A 17,388-nucleotide genomic window follows, 5' to 3' on the forward strand; every position below is an offset into this window, starting at 1 on the left:
GCCGGGCTCCTTTGGATGCCTATAGTTTTCTTCCCTATCCCTGCACTGCCGCTTTCCACAGATAGGATGCTGTGTAATCATAGGCTCTGGTGGAGTTTGGAAAGAAAATACACATCAGCCAGAGGCAGAAATAGTCTAAGAAAGTATCAAACACAATTACCAGTCAATATCAGAACGCATTGAAGAATATCAGGAAATAGCCGATTAAACCTGTGTGGAAAAAAGTCTTATTTGTGTTTTCTCCACTTTATTTTATAGTAAGATGATGCATACTTTTTCTTTTACAGTGAATACATTAAGGTATGGTATTGCCCCATTACACATCATCCAGACATGCATTCATATATTGCATGTTAACAATGAAAATATTGCAAAGAGACTTTCAATTTCTATTTTTTTGGTCAAAAAGCATTAAAATTTTAGTTGTTTTCGCCCAACGTGGGGCTCGCACCCACGACCCTGAGATTAAGAGTCTCATGCTCTACCGACTGAGCTAGCCGGGCTCCTTTGGATGCCTATAGTTTTCTTCCCTATCCCTGCACTGCCGCTTTCCACAGATAGGATGCTGTGTAATCATAGGCTCTGGTGGAGTTTGGAAAGAAAATACACATCAGCCAGAGGCAGAAATAGTCTAAGAAAGTATCAAACACAATTACCAGTCAATATCAGAACGCTTTGAAGAATATCAGGAAATAGCCGATTAAACCTGTGTGGAAAAAAGTCTTATTTGTGTTTTCTCCACTTTATTTTATAGTAAGATGATGCATACTTTTTCTTTTACAGTGAATACATTAAGGTATGGTATTGCCCCATTACACATCATCCAGACATGCATTCATATATTGCATGTTAACAATGAAAATATTGCAAAGAGACTTTCAATTTCTATTTTTTTGGTCAAAAAGCACTAACATTTTAGTTGTTTTCGCCCAAGGTGGGGCTCGAACCCACGACCCTGAGATTAAGAGTCTCATGCTCTACCGACTGAGCTAGCCGGGCTCCTTTGGATGCCTATAGTTTTCTTCCCTATCCCTGCACTGCCGCTTTTCACAGATAGGATGCTGTGTAATCATAGGCTCTGGTGGAGTTTGGAAAGAAAATACACATCAGCCAGAGGCAGAAATAGTCTAAGAAAGTATCAAACACAATTACCAGTCAATATCAGAACGCATTGAAGAATATCAGGAAATAGCCGATTAAACCTGTGTGGAAAAAAGTCTTATTTGTGTTTTCTCCACTTTATTTTATAGTAAGATGATATATACTTTTTCTTTTACAGTGAATACATTAAGGTGTGGTATTGCCCCATTACACATCATCCAGACATGCATTCATATATTGCATGTTAACAATGAAAATATTGCAAATATTGTAAAGAGACTTTCAATTTCTATTTTTTTGGTCAAAAAGCACTAAAATTTTGGTTGTTTTCGCCCAACGTGGGGCTCGCACCCACGACCCTGAGATTAAGAGTCTCATGCTCTACCGACTGAGCTAGCCGGGCTCCTTTGGATGCCTATAGTTTTCTTCCCTATCCCTGCACTGCCGTTTTCCACAGATAGGATGCTGTGTAATCATAGGCTCTGGTGGAGTTTGGAAAGAAAATACACATCAGCCAGAGGCAGAAATAGTCTAAGAAAGTATCAAATACAATTACCAGTCAATATCTGAACGCATTGAAGAATATCAGGAAATAGCCGATTAAACCTGTGTGGAAAAAAGTCTTATTTGTGTTTTCTCCACTTTATTTTATAGTAAGATGATACATACTTTTTCTTTTACAGTGAATACATTAAGGTGTGGTATTGCCCCATTACACATCATCCAGACATGCATTCATATATTGCATGTTAACAATGAAAATATTGCAAATATTGTAAAGAGACTTTCAATTTCTATTTTTTTGGTCAAAAAGCACTAAAATTTTAGTTGTTTTCGCCCAACGGGGGGCTCGCACCCACGACCCTGAGATTAAGAGTCTCATGCTCTACCGACTGAGCTAGCCGGGCTCCTTTGGATGCCTATAGTTTTCTTCCCTATCCCTGCACTGCCGTTTTCCACAGATAGGATGCTGTGTAATCATAGGCTCTGGTGGAGTTTGGAAAGAAAATACACATCAGCCAGAGGCAGAAATAGTCTAAGAAAGTATCAAACACAATTACCAGTCAATATCTGAACGCATTGAAGAATATCAGGAAATAGCCGATTAAACCTGTGTGGAAAAAAGTCTTATTTGTGTTTTCTCCACTTTATTTTATAGTAAGATGATACATACTTTTTCTTTTACAGTGAATACATTAAGGTGTGGTATTGCCCCATTACACATCATCCAGACATGCATTCATATATTGCATGTTAACAATGAAAATATTGCAAATATTGTAAAGAGACTTTCAATTTCTATTTTTTTGGTCAAAAAGCACGAACATTTTAGTTGTTTTCGCCCAACGTTTTCTTCCCTATCCCTGCACTGCCGCTTTCCACAGATAGGATGTATTTTTTTGGTCAAAAAGCACTACAATTTTAGTTGTTTTCGCCCAACGTGGGGCTCGAACCCACGACCCTGAGATTAAGAGTCTCATGCTCTACCGACTGAGCTAGCCGGGCTCCTTTGGATGTCTATAGTTTTCTTCCCTATCCCTGCACTGCCGTTTTCCACAGATAGGATGTATTTTTTTGGTCAAAAAGCACTACAATTTTAGTTGTTTTCGCCCAACGTGGGGCTCGAACCCACGACCCTGAGATTAAGAGTCTCATGCTCTACCGACTGAGCTAGCCGGGCTCCTTTGGATGCCTATAGTTTTCTTCCCTATCCCTGCACTGCCGTTTTCCACAGATAGGATGTATTTTTTTGGTCAAAAAGCAGTACAATTTTAGTTGTTTTCGTCCAACGTGGGGCTCGAACCCACGACCCTGAGATTAAGAGTCTCATGCTCTACCGACTGAGCTAGCCGGGCTCTCTTAGATGCCTATAGTTTTCTTCCCTATCCCTGCACTGCCGTTTTCCACAGATAGGATGCTGTGTAATCATAGGCTCTGGTGGAGTTTGGAAAGAAAATACACATCAGCCAGAGGCAGAAATAGTCTAAGAAAGTATCAAACACAATTACCAGTCAATATCCGAACGCATTGAAGAATATCAGGAAATAGCCGATTAAACCTGTGTGGAAAAAAGTCTTATTTGTGTTTTCTCCACTTTATTTTATAGTAAGATGATACATACTTTTTCTTTTACAGTGAATACATTAAGGTGTGGTATTGCCCCATTACACATCATCCAGACATGCATTCATATATTACATGTTAACAATGAAAATATTGCAAATATTGTAAAGAGACTTTCAATTTCTATTTTTTTGGTCAAAAAGCACGAAAATTTTAGTTGTTTTCGCCCAACGTGGGGCTCGAACCCACAACCCTGAGATTAAGAGTCTCATGCTCTACCGACTGAGCTAGCCGGGCTCCTTTGGATACCTATAGTTTTCTTCCCTATCCCTGCACTGCCGTTTTCCACAGATAGGATGCTGTGTAATCATAGGCTCTGGTGGAGTTTGGAAAGAAAATACACATCAGCCAGAGGCAGAAATAGTCTAAGAAAGTATCAAACACAATTACCAGTCAATATCAGAACGCATTGAAGAATATCAGGAAATAGCTGATTAAACCTGTGTGGAAAAAAGTCTTATTTGTGTTTTCTCCACTTTATTTTATAGTAAGATGATACATACTTTTTCTTTTACAGTGAATACATTAAGGTGTGGTATTGCCCCATTACACATCATCCAGACATGCATTCATATATTGCATGTTAACAATCAAAATATTGCAAATATTGTAAAGAGAATTTCAATTTCTATTTTTTTGGTCAAAAAGCATTAAAATTTTAGTTGTTTTCGCCCAACGTGGGGCTCACACCCACGACCCTGAGATTAAGATTCTCATGCTCTACCGACTGAGCTAGCCGGGCTCCTTTGGATACCTATAGTTTTCTTCCCTATCCCTGCACTGCCGTTTTCCACAGATAGGATGCTGTGTAATCATAGGCTCTGGTGGAGTTTGGAAAGAAAATACACATCAGCCAGAGGCAGAAATAGTCTAAGAAAGTATCAAACACAATTACCAGTCAATATCAGAACGCATTGAAGATTATCAGGAAATAGCTGATTAAACCTGTGTGGAAAAAAGTCTTATTTGTGTTTTCTCCACTTTATTTTATAGTAAGATGATACATACTTTTTCTTTTACAGTGAATACATTAAGGTGTGGTATTGCCCCATTACACATCATCCAGACATGCATTCATATATTGCATGTTAACAATCAAAATATTGCAAATATTGTAAAGAGACTTTCAATTTCTATTTTTTTGGTCAAAAAGCACTAAAATTTTAGTTGTTTTCACCCAACGTGGGTTTCGCACCCACGACCCTGAGATTAAGAGTCTCATGCTCTACCGACTGAGCTAGCCGGGCTCCTTTGGATGCTTATAGTTTTCTTCCCTATCCCTGCACTGCCGCTTTCCACAGATAGGATGCTGTGTAATCATAGGCTCTGGTGGAGTTTGGAAAGAAAATACACATCAGCCAGAGGCAGAAATAGTCTAAGAAAGTATCAAACACAATTACCAGTCAATATCAGAACGCATTGAAGAATATCAGGAAATAGCCGATTAAACCTGTGTGGAAAAAAGTCTTATTTGTGTTTTCTCCACTTTATTTTATAGTAAGATGATGCATACTTTTTCTTTTACAGTGAATACATTAAGGTATGGTATTGCCCCATTACACATCATCCAGACATGCATTCATATATTGCATGTTAACAATGAAAATATTGCAAAGAGACTTTCAATTTCTATTTTTTTGGTCAAAAAGCACTAAAATTTTAGTTGTTTTCGCCCAAGGTGGGGCTCGAACCCACGACCCTGAGATTAAGAGTCTCATGCTCTACCGACTGAGCTAGCCGGGCTCCTTTGGATGCCTATAGTTTTCTTCCCTATCCCTGCACTGCCGCTTTTCACAGATAGGATGCTGTGTAATCATAGGCTCTGGTGGAGTTTGGAAAGAAAATACACATCAGCCAGAGGCAGAAATAGTCTAAGAAAGTATCAAACACAATTACCAGTCAATATCAGAACGCATTGAAGAATATCAGGAAATAGCCGATTAAACCTGTGTGGAAAAAAGTCTTATTTGTGTTTTCTCCACTTTATTTTATAGTAAGATGATATATACTTTTTCTTTTACAGTGAATACATTAAGGTGTGGTATTGCCCCATTACACATCATCCAGACATGCATTCATATATTGCATGTTAACAATGAAAATATTGCAAATATTGTAAAGAGACTTTCAATTTCTATTTTTTTGGTCAAAAAGCACTAAAATTTTGGTTGTTTTCGCCCAACGTGGGGCTCGCACCCACGACCCTGAGATTAAGAGTCTCATGCTCTACCGACTGAGCTAGCCGGGCTCCTTTGGATGCCTATAGTTTTCTTCCCTATCCCTGCACTGCCGTTTTCCACAGATAGGATGCTGTGTAATCATAGGCTCTGGTGGAGTTTGGAAAGAAAATACACATCAGCCAGAGGCAGAAATAGTCTAAGAAAGTATCAAACACAATTACCAGTCAATATCTGAACGCATTGAAGAATATCAGGAAATAGCCGATTAAACCTGTGTGGAAAAAAGTCTTATTTGTGTTTTCTCCACTTTATTTTATAGTAAGATGATACATACTTTTTCTTTTACAGTGAATACATTAAGGTGTGGTATTGCCCCATTACACATCATCCAGACATGCATTCATATATTGCATGTTAACAATGAAAATATTGCAAATATTGTAAAGAGACTTTCAATTTCTATTTTTTTGGTCAAAAAGCACTAAAATTTTAGTTGTTTTCGCCCAACGGGGGGCTCGCACCCACGACCCTGAGATTAAGAGTCTCATGCTCTACCGACTGAGCTAGCCGGGCTCCTTTGGATGCCTATAGTTTTCTTCCCTATCCCTGCACTGCCGTTTTCCACAGATAGGATGCTGTGTAATCATAGGCTCTGGTGGAGTTTGGAAAGAAAATACACATCAGCCAGAGGCAGAAATAGTCTAAGAAAGTATCAAACACAATTACCAGTCAATATCTGAACGCATTGAAGAATATCAGGAAATAGCCGATTAAACCTGTGTGGAAAAAAGTCTTATTTGTGTTTTCTCCACTTTATTTTATAGTAAGATGATACATACTTTTTCTTTTACAGTGAATACATTAAGGTGTGGTATTGCCCCATTACACATCATCCAGACATGCATTCATATATTGCATGTTAACAATGAAAATATTGCAAATATTGTAAAGAGACTTTCAATTTCTATTTTTTTGGTCAAAAAGCACGAAAATTTTAGTTGTTTTCGCCCAACGTTTTCTTCCCTATCCCTGCACTGCCGTTTTCCACAGATAGGATGTATTTTTTTGGTCAAAAAGCACTACAATTTTAGTTGTTTTCGCCCAACGTGGGGCTCGAACCCACGACCCTGAGATTAAGAGTCTCATGCTCTACCGACTGAGCTAGCCGGGCTCCTTCGGATGCCTATAGTTTTCTTCCCTATCCCTGCACTGCCGTTTTCCACAGATAGGATGTATTTTTTTGGTCAAAAAGCAGTACAATTTTAGTTGTTTTCGCCCAACGTGGGGCTCGAACCCACGACCCTGAGATTAAGAGTCTCATGCTCTACCGACTGAGCTAGCCGGGCTCTCTTAGATGCCTATAGTTTTCTTCCCTATCCCTGCACTGCCGTTTTCCACAGATAGGATGCTGTGTAATCATAGGCTCTGGTGGAGTTTGGAAAGAAAATACACATCAGCCAGAGGCAGAAATAGTCTAAGAAAGTATCAAACACAATTACCAGTCAATATCCGAACGCATTGAAGAATATCAGGAAATAGCCGATTAAACCTGTGTGGAAAAAAGTCTTATTTGTGTTTTCTCCACTTTATTTTATAGTAAGATGATACATACTTTTTCTTTTACAGTGAATACATTAAGGTGTGGTATTGCCCCATTACACATCATCCAGACATGCATTCATATATTACATGTTAACAATGAAAATATTGCAAATATTGTAAAGAGACTTTCAATTTCTATTTTTTTGGTCAAAAAGCACGAAAATTTTAGTTGTTTTCGCCCAACGTGGGGCTCGCACCCACGACCCTGAGATTAAGAGTCTCATGCTCTACCGACTGAGCTAGCCGGGCTCCTTTGGATGCCTATAGTTTTCTTCCCTATCCCTGCACTGCCGCTTTCCACAGATAGGATGCTGTGTAATCATAGGCTCTGGTGGAGTTTGGAAAGAAAATACACATCAGCCAGAGGCAGAAATAGTCTAAGAAAGTATCAAACACAATTACCAGTCAATATCAGAACGCATTGAAGAATATCAGGAAATAGCCGACTAAACCTGTGTGGAAAAAAGTCTTATTTGTGTTTCCTCCACTTTATTTTATAGTAAGATGATACATACTTTTCTTTTACAGTGAATACATTAAGGTGTGGTATTGCCCCATTACACATCATCCAGACATGCATTCATATATTGCATGTTAACAATGAAAATATTGCAAATATTGTAAAGAGACTTTCAATTTCTATTTTTTTGGTCAAAAAGCATTAAAATTTTAGTTGTTTTCGCCCAACGTGGGGCTCGCACCCACGACCCTGAGATTAAGAGTCTCATGCTCTACCGACTGAGCTAGCCGGGCTCCTTTGGATGCCTATAGTTTTCTTCCCTATCCCTGCACTGCCGCTTTCCACAGATAGGATGCTGTGTAATCATAGGCTCTGGTGGAGTTTGGAAAGAAAATACACATCAGCCAGAGGCAGAAATAGTCTAAGAAAGTATCAAACACAATTACCAGTCAATATCAGAACGCATTGAAGAATATCAGGAAATAGCCGATTAAACCTGTGTGGAAAAAAGTCTTATTTGTGTTTTCTCCACTTTATTTTATAGTAAGATGATGCATACTTTTTCTTTTACAGTGAATACATTAAGGTATGGTATTGCCCCATTACACATCATCCAGACATGCATTCATATATTGCATGTTAACAATGAAAATATTGCAAAGAGACTTTCAATTTCTATTTTTTTGGTCAAAAAGCATTAAAATTTTAGTTGTTTTCGCCCAACGTGGGGCTCGCACCCACGACCCTGAGATTAAGAGTCTCATGCTCTACCGACTGAGCTAGCCGGGCTCCTTTGGATGCCTATAGTTTTCTTCCCTATCCCTGCACTGCCGCTTTCCACAGATAGGATGCTGTGTAATCATAGGCTCTGGTGGAGTTTGGAAAGAAAATACACATCAGCCAGAGGCAGAAATAGTCTAAGAAAGTATCAAACACAATTACCAGTCAATATCAGAACGCTTTGAAGAATATCAGGAAATAGCCGATTAAACCTGTGTGGAAAAAAGTCTTATTTGTGTTTTCTCCACTTTATTTTATAGTAAGATGATGCATACTTTTTCTTTTACAGTGAATACATTAAGGTATGGTATTGCCCCATTACACATCATCCAGACATGCATTCATATATTGCATGTTAACAATGAAAATATTGCAAAGAGACTTTCAATTTCTATTTTTTTGGTCAAAAAGCACTAACATTTTAGTTGTTTTCGCCCAAGGTGGGGCTCGAACCCACGACCCTGAGATTAAGCGTCTCATGCTCTACCGACTGAGCTACCCGGGCTCCTTTGGATGCCTATAGTTTTCTTCCCTATCCCTGCACTGCCGCTTTTCACAGATAGGATGCTGTGTAATCATAGGCTCTGGTGGAGTTTGGAAAGAAAATACACATCAGCCAGAGGCAGAAATAGTCTAAGAAAGTATCAAACACAATTACCAGTCAATATCAGAACGCATTGAAGAATATCAGGAAATAGCCGATTAAACCTGTGTGGAAAAAAGTCTTATTTGTGTTTTCTCCACTTTATTTTATAGTAAGATGATATATACTTTTTCTTTTACAGTGAATACATTAAGGTGTGGTATTGCCCCATTACACATCATCCAGACATGCATTCATATATTGCATGTTAACAATGAAAATATTGCAAATATTGTAAAGAGACTTTCAATTTCTATTTTTTTGGTCAAAAAGCACTAAAATTTTGGTTGTTTTCGCCCAACGTGGGGCTCGCACCCACGACCCTGAGATTAAGAGTCTCATGCTCTACCGACTGAGCTAGCCGGGCTCCTTTGGATGCCTATAGTTTTCTTCCCTATCCCTGCACTGCCGTTTTCCACAGATAGGATGCTGTGTAATCATAGGCTCTGGTGGAGTTTGGAAAGAAAATACACATCAGCCAGAGGCAGAAATAGTCTAAGAAAGTATCAAACACAATTACCAGTCAATATCTGAACGCATTGAAGAATATCAGGAAATAGCCGATTAAACCTGTGTGGAAAAAAGTCTTATTTGTGTTTTCTCCACTTTATTTTATAGTAAGATGATACATACTTTTTCTTTTACAGTGAATACATTAAGGTGTGGTATTGCCCCATTACACATCATCCAGACATGCATTCATATATTGCATGTTAACAATGAAAATATTGCAAATATTGTAAAGAGACTTTCAATTTCTATTTTTTTGGTCAAAAAGCACTAAAATTTTAGTTGTTTTCGCCCAACGGGGGGCTCGCACCCACGACCCTGAGATTAAGAGTCTCATGCTCTACCGACTGAGCTAGCCGGGCTCCTTTGGATGCCTATAGTTTTCTTCCCTATCCCTGCACTGCCGTTTTCCACAGATAGGATGCTGTGTAATCATAGGCTCTGGTGGAGTTTGGAAAGAAAATACACATCAGCCAGAGGCAGAAATAGTCTAAGAAAGTATCAAACACAATTACCAGTCAATATCTGAACGCATTGAAGAATATCAGGAAATAGCCGATTAAACCTGTGTGGAAAAAAGTCTTATTTGTGTTTTCTCCACTTTATTTTATAGTATGATGATACATACTTTTTCTTTTACAGTGAATACATTAAGGTGTGGTATTGCCCCATTACACATCATCCAGACATGCATTCATATATTGCATGTTAACAATGAAAATATTGCAAATATTGTAAAGAGACTTTCAATTTCTATTTTTTTGGTCAAAAAGCACTAAAATTTTGGTTGTTTTCGCCCAACGTGGGGCTCGCACCCACGACCCTGAGATTAAGAGTCTCATGCTCTACCGACTGAACTAGCCGGGCTCCTTTGGATGCCTATAGTTTTCTTCCCTATCCCTGCACTGCCGTTTTCCACAGATAGGATGCTGTGTAATCATAGGCTCTGGTGGAGTTTGGAAAGAAAATACACATCAGCCAGAGGCAGAAATAGTCTAAGAAAGTATCAAACACAATTACCAGTCAATATCTGAACGCATTGAAGAATATCAGGAAATAGCCGATTAAACCTATGTTGAAAAAAGTCTTATTTGTGTATTCTCCACTTTATTTTATAGTAAGATGATACATACTTTTTCTTTTACAGTGAATACATTAAGGTGTGGTATTGCCCCATTACACATCATCCAGACATGCATTCATATATTGCATGTTAACAATGAAAATATTGCAAATATTGTAAAGAGACTTTCAATTTCTATTTTTTTGGTCAAAAAGCACTAAAATTTTAGTTGTTTTCGCCCAACGGGGGGCTCGCACCCACGACCCTGAGACTAAGAGTCTCATGCTCTACCGACTGAGCTAGCCGGGCTCCTTTGGATGCCTATAGTTTTCTTCCCTATCCCTGCACTGCCGTTTTCCACAGATAGGATGCTGTGTAATCATAGGCTCTGGTGGAGTTTGGAAAGAAAATACACATCAGCCAGAGGCAGAAATAGTCTAAGAAAGTATCAAACACAATTACCAGTCAATATCTGAACGCATTGAAGAATATCAGGAAATAGCCGATTAAACCTGTGTGGAAAAAAGTCTTATTTGTGTTTTCTCCACTTTATTTTATAGTAAGATGATACATACTTTTTCTTTTACAGTGAATACATTAAGGTGTGGTATTGCCCCATTACACATCATCCAGACATGCATTCATATATTGCATGTTAACAATGAAAATATTGCAAATATTGTAAAGAGACTTTCAATTTCTATTTTTTTGGTCAAAAAGCACGAAAATTTTAGTTGTTTTCGCCCAACGTTTTCTTCCCTATCCCTGCACTGCCGTTTTCCACAGATAGGATGTATTTTTTTGGTCAAAAAGCACTACAATTTTAGTTGTTTTCGCCCAACGTGGGGCTCGAACCCACGACCCTGAGATTAAGAGTCTCATGCTCTACCGACTGAGCTAGCCGGGCTACTTCGGATGCCTATAGTTTTCTTCCCTATCCCTGCACTGCCGTTTTCCACAGATAGGATGTATTTTTTTGGTCAAAAAGCAGTACAATTTTAGTTGTTTTCGCCCAACGTGGGGCTCGAACCCACGACCCTGAGATTAAGAGTCTCATGCTCTACCGACTGAGCTAGCCGGGCTCTCTTAGATGCCTATAGTTTTCTTCCCTATCCCTGCACTGCCGTTTTCCACAGATAGGATGCTGTGTAATCATAGGCTCTGGTGGAGTTTGGAAAGAAAATACACATCAGCCAGAGGCAGAAATAGTCTAAGAAAGTATCAAACACAATTACCAGTCAATATCCGAACGCATTGAAGAATATCAGGAAATAGCCGATTAAACCTGTGTGGAAAAAAGTCTTATTTGTGTTTTCTCCACTTTATTTTATAGTAAGATGATACATACTTTTTCTTTTACAGTGAATACATTAAGGTGTGGTATTGCCCCATTACACATCATCCAGACATGCATTCATATATTACATGTTAACAATGAAAATATTGCAAATATTGTAAAGAGACTTTCAATTTCTATTTTTTTGGTCAAAAAGCACGAAAATTTTAGTTGTTTTCGCCCAACGTGGGGCTCGAACCCACAACCCTGAGATTAAGAGTCTCATGCTCTACCGACTGAGCTAGCCGGGCTCCTTTGGATACCTATAGTTTTCTTCCCTATCCCTGCACTGCCGTTTTCCACAGATAGGATGCTGTGTAATCATAGGCTCTGGTGGAGTTTGGAAAGAAAATACACATCAGCCAGAGGCAGAAATAGTCTAAGAAAGTATCAAACACAATTACCAGTCAATATCAGAACGCATTGAAGAATATCAGGAAATAGCTGATTAAACCTGTGTGGAAAAAAGTCTTATTTGTGTTTTCTCCACTTTATTTTATAGTAAGATGATACATACTTTTTCTTTTACAGTGAATACATTAAGGTGTGGTATTGCCCCATTACACATCATCCAGACATGCATTCATATATTGCATGTTAACAATCAAAATATTGCAAATATTGTAAAGAGAATTTCAATTTCTATTTTTTTGGTCAAAAAGCATTAAAATTTTAGTTGTTTTCGCCCAACGTGGGGCTCACACCCACGACCCTGAGATTAAGATTCTCATGCTCTACCGACTGAGCTAGCCGGGCTCCTTTGGATACCTATAGTTTTCTTCCCTATCCCTGCACTGCCGTTTTCCACAGATAGGATGCTGTGTAATCATAGGCTCTGGTGGAGTTTGGAAAGAAAATACACATCAGCCAGAGGCAGAAATAGTCTAAGAAAGTATCAAACACAATTACCAGTCAATATCAGAACGCATTGAAGATTATCAGGAAATAGCTGATTAAACCTGTGTGGAAAAAAGTCTTATTTGTGTTTTCTCCACTTTATTTTATAGTAAGATGATACATACTTTTTCTTTTACAGTGAATACATTAAGGTGTGGTATTGCCCCATTACACATCATCCAGACATGCATTCATATATTGCATGTTAACAATCAAAATATTGCAAATATTGTAAAGAGACTTTCAATTTCTATTTTTTTGGTCAAAAAGCACTAAAATTTTAGTTGTTTTCACCCAACGTGGGTTTCGCACCCACGACCCTGAGATTAAGAGTCTCATGCTCTACCGACTGAGCTAGCCGGGCTCCTTTGGATGCTTATAGTTTTCTTCCCTATCCCTGCACTGCCGCTTTCCACAGATAGGATGCTGTGTAATCATAGGCTCTGGTGGAGTTTGGAAAGAAAATACACATCAGCCAGAGGCAGAAATAGTCTAAGAAAGTATCAAACACAATTACCAGTCAATATCAGAACGCATTGAAGAATATCAGGAAATAGCCGATTAAACCTGTGTGGAAAAAAGTCTTATTTGTGTTTTCTCCACTTTATTTTATAGTAAGATGATGCATACTTTTTCTTTTACAGTGAATACATTAAGGTATGGTATTGCCCCATTACACATCATCCAGACATGCATTCATATATTGCATGTTAACAATGAAAATATTGCAAAGAGACTTTCAATTTCTATTTTTTTGGTCAAAAAGCACTAAAATTTTAGTTGTTTTCGCCCAAGGTGGGGCTCGAACCCACGACCCTGAGATTAAGAGTCTCATGCTCTACCGACTGAGCTAGCCGGGCTCCTTTGGATGCCTATAGTTTTCTTCCCTATCCCTGCACTGCCGCTTTTCACAGATAGGATGCTGTGTAATCATAGGCTCTGGTGGAGTTTGGAAAGAAAATACACATCAGCCAGAGGCAGAAATAGTCTAAGAAAGTATCAAACACAATTACCAGTCAATATCAGAACGCATTGAAGAATATCAGGAAATAGCCGATTAAACCTGTGTGGAAAAAAGTCTTATTTGTGTTTTCTCCACTTTATTTTATAGTAAGATGATATATACTTTTTCTTTTACAGTGAATACATTAAGGTGTGGTATTGCCCCATTACACATCATCCAGACATGCATTCATATATTGCATGTTAACAATGAAAATATTGCAAATATTGTAAAGAGACTTTCAATTTCTATTTTTTTGGTCAAAAAGCACTAAAATTTTGGTTGTTTTCGCCCAACGTGGGGCTCGCACCCACGACCCTGAGATTAAGAGTCTCATGCTCTACCGACTGAGCTAGCCGGGCTCCTTTGGATGCCTATAGTTTTCTTCCCTATCCCTGCACTGCCGTTTTCCACAGATAGGATGCTGTGTAATCATAGGCTCTGGTGGAGTTTGGAAAGAAAATACACATCAGCCAGAGGCAGAAATAGTCTAAGAAAGTATCAAACACAATTACCAGTCAATATCGGAACGCATTGAAGAATATCAGGAAATAGCCGATTAAACCTGTGTGGAAAAAAGTCTTATTTGTGTTTTCTCCACTTTATTTTATAGTAAGATGATACATACTTTTTCTTTTACAGTGAATACATTAAGGTGTGGTATTGCCCCATTACACATCATCCAGACATGCATTCATATATTGCATGTTAACAATGAAAATATTGCAAATATTGTAAAGAGACTTTCAATTTCTATTTTTTTGGTCAAAAAGCACTAAAATTTTAGTTGTTTTCGCCCAACGGGGGGCTCGCACCCACGACCCTGAGATTAAGAGTCTCATGCTCTACCGACTGAGCTAGCCGGGCTCCTTTGGATGCCTATAGTTTTCTTCCCTATCCCTGCACTGCCGTTTTCCACAGATAGGATGCTGTGTAATCATAGGCTCTGGTGGAGTTTGGAAAGAAAATACACATCAGCCAGAGGCAGAAATAGTCTAAGAAAGTATCAAACACAATTACCAGTCAATATCTGAACGCATTGAAGAATATCAGGAAATAGCCGATTAAACCTGTGTGGAAAAAAGTCTTATTTGTGTTTTCTCCACTTTATTTTATAGTAAGATGATACATACTTTTTCTTTTACAGTGAATACATTAAGGTGTGGTATTGCCCCATTACACATCATCCAGACATGCATTCATATATTGCATGTTAACAATGAAAATATTGCAAATATTGTAAAGAGACTTTCAATTTCTATTTTTTTGGTCAAAAAGCACGAAAATTTTAGTTGTTTTCGCCCAACGTTTTCTTCCCTATCCCTGCACTGCCGCTTTCCACAGATAGGATGTATTTTTTTGGTCAAAAAGCACTACAATTTTAGTTGTTTTTGCCCAACGTGGGGCTCGAACCCACGACCCTGAGATTAAGAGTCTCATGCTCTACCGACTGAGCTAGCCGGGCTCCTTTGGATGTCTATAGTTTTCTTCCCTATCCCTGCACTGCCGTTTTCCACAGATAGGATGTATTTTTTTGGTCAAAAAGCACTACAATTTTAGTTGTTTTCGCCCAACGTGGGGCTCGAACCCACGACCCTGAGATTAAGAGTCTCATGCTCTACCGACTGAGCTAGCCGGGCTCCTTTGGATGCCTATAGTTTTCTTCCCTATCCCTGCACTGCCGTTTTCCACAGATAGGATGTATTTTTTTGGTCAAAAAGCAGTACAATTTTAGTTGTTTTCGCCCAACGTGGTGGGGCTCGAACCCACGACCCTGAGATTAAGAGTCTCATGCTCTACCGACTGAGCTAGCCGGGCTCTCTTAGATGCCTATAGTTTTCTTCCCTATCCCTGCACTGCCGTTTTCCACAGATAGGATGCTGTGTAATCATAGGCTCTGGTGGAGTTTGGAAAGGAAATACACATCAGCCAGAGGCAGAAATAGTCTAAGAAAGTATCAAACACAATTACCAGTCAATATCCGAACGCATTGAAGAATATCAGGAAATAGCCGATTAAACCTGTGTGGAAAAAAGTCTTATTTGTGTTTTCTCCACTTTATTTTATAGTAAGATGATACATACTTTTTCTTTTACAGTGAATACATTAAGGTGTGGTATTGCCCCATTACACATCATCCAGACATGCATTCATATATTACATGTTAACAATGAAAATATTGCAAATATTGTAAAGAGACTTTCAATTTCTATTTTTTTGGTCAAAAAGCACGAAAATTTTAGTTGTTTTCGCCCAACGTGGGGCTCGAACCCACAACCCTGAGATTAAGAGTCTCATGCTCTACCGACTGAGCTAGCCGGGCTCCTTTGGATACCTATAGTTTTCTTCCCTATCCCTGCACTGCCGTTTTCCACAGATAGGATGCTGTGTAATCATAGGCTCTGGTGGAGTTTGGAAAGAAAATACACATCAGCCAGAGGCAGAAATAGTCTAAGAAAGTATCAAACACAATTACCAGTCAATATCAGAACGCATTGAAGAATATCAGGAAATAGCTGATTAAACCTGTGTGGAAAAAAGTCTTATTTGTGTTTTCTCCACTTTATTTTATAGTAAGATGATACATACTTTTTCTTTTACAGTGAATACATTAAGGTGTGGTATTGCCCCATTACACATCATCCAGACATGCATTCATATATTGCATGTTAACAATCAAAATATTGCAAATATTGTAAAGAGAATTTCAATTTCTATTTTTTTGGTCAAAAAGCATTAAAATTTTAGTTGTTTTCGCCCAACGTGGGGCTCACACCCACGACCCTGAGATTAAGATTCTCATGCTCTACCGACTGAGCTAGCCGGGCTCCTTTGGATACCTATAGTTTTCTTCCCTATCCCTGCACTGCCGTTTTCCACAGATAGGATGCTGTGTAATCATAGGCTCTGGTGGAGTTTGGAAAGAAAATACACATCAGCCAGAGGCAGAAATAGTCTAAGAAAGTATCAAACACAATTACCAGTCAATATCAGAACGCATTGAAGATTATCAGGAAATAGCTGATTAAACCTGTGTGGAAAAAAGTCTTATTTGTGTTTTCTCCACTTTATTTTATAGTAAGATGATACATACTTTTTCTTTTACAGTGAATACATTAAGGTGTGGTATTGCCCCATTACACATCATCCAGACATGCATTCATATATTGCATGTTAACAATCAAAATATTGCAAATATTGTAAAGAGACTTTCAATTTCTATTTTTTTGGTCAAAAAGCACTAAAATTTTAGTTGTTTTCACCCAACGTGGGTTTCGCACCCACGACCCTGAGATTAAGAGTCTCATGCTCTACCGACTGAGCTAGCCGGGCTCCTTTGGATGCTTATAGTTTTCTTCCCTATCCCTGCACTGCCGCTTTCCACAGATAGGATGCTGTGTAATCATAGGCTCTGGTGGAGTTTGGAAAGAAAATACACATCAGCCAGAGGCAGAAATAGTCTAAGAAAGTATCAAACACAATTACCAGTCAATATCAGAACGCATTGAAGAATATCAGGAAATAGCCGATTAAACCTGTGTGGAAAAAAGTCTTATTTGTGTTTTCTCCACTTTATTTTATAGTAAGATGATGCATACTTTTTCTTTTACAGTGAATACATTAAGGTATGGTATTGCCCCATTACACATCATCCAGACATGCATTCATATATTGCATGTTAACAATGA

The 17,388-nt window shown here is 38.5% G+C and overlaps 8 non-coding genes across 8 annotated transcripts; all 8 read right to left on the reverse strand.

Annotated features, from left to right (window-relative positions):
- Positions 1–2,534: 2,534 nt before the first annotated feature.
- Positions 2,535–2,607, reverse strand: TRNAK-CUU (transfer RNA lysine (anticodon CUU)). The gene has a single exon. It is a non-coding gene; the product is annotated as a tRNA-Lys (tRNA).
- Positions 2,608–2,709: 102 nt separating this feature from the next.
- Positions 2,710–2,782, reverse strand: TRNAK-CUU (transfer RNA lysine (anticodon CUU)). Its single transcript has one exon. It is a non-coding gene; the product is annotated as a tRNA-Lys (tRNA).
- A 3,721-nt stretch (positions 2,783–6,503) lies between these two features.
- On the reverse strand, positions 6,504–6,576 carry TRNAK-CUU (transfer RNA lysine (anticodon CUU)). Its single transcript has one exon. It is a non-coding gene; the product is annotated as a tRNA-Lys (tRNA).
- Positions 6,577–6,678: 102 nt separating this feature from the next.
- On the reverse strand, positions 6,679–6,751 carry TRNAK-CUU (transfer RNA lysine (anticodon CUU)). Its single transcript has one exon. It is a non-coding gene; the product is annotated as a tRNA-Lys (tRNA).
- Positions 6,752–11,297: 4,546 nt separating this feature from the next.
- Positions 11,298–11,370, reverse strand: TRNAK-CUU (transfer RNA lysine (anticodon CUU)). Its single transcript has one exon. It is a non-coding gene; the product is annotated as a tRNA-Lys (tRNA).
- Positions 11,371–11,472: 102 nt separating this feature from the next.
- TRNAK-CUU (transfer RNA lysine (anticodon CUU)) lies at positions 11,473–11,545 on the reverse strand. Its single transcript has one exon. It is a non-coding gene; the product is annotated as a tRNA-Lys (tRNA).
- A 3,546-nt stretch (positions 11,546–15,091) lies between these two features.
- Positions 15,092–15,164, reverse strand: TRNAK-CUU (transfer RNA lysine (anticodon CUU)). Its single transcript has one exon. It is a non-coding gene; the product is annotated as a tRNA-Lys (tRNA).
- Positions 15,165–15,266: 102 nt separating this feature from the next.
- TRNAK-CUU (transfer RNA lysine (anticodon CUU)) lies at positions 15,267–15,339 on the reverse strand. Its single transcript has one exon. It is a non-coding gene; the product is annotated as a tRNA-Lys (tRNA).
- Between the last annotated feature and the right edge of the window lie 2,049 nt (positions 15,340–17,388).

The sequence above is a fragment of the Ambystoma mexicanum genome, chromosome 4q, assembly GCF_040938575.1.
Source record: "Ambystoma mexicanum isolate Mex_15411 chromosome 4q, UKY_AmexF1_1, whole genome shotgun sequence".
Taxonomy (NCBI): Eukaryota; Metazoa; Chordata; class Amphibia; order Caudata; family Ambystomatidae; genus Ambystoma; species Ambystoma mexicanum.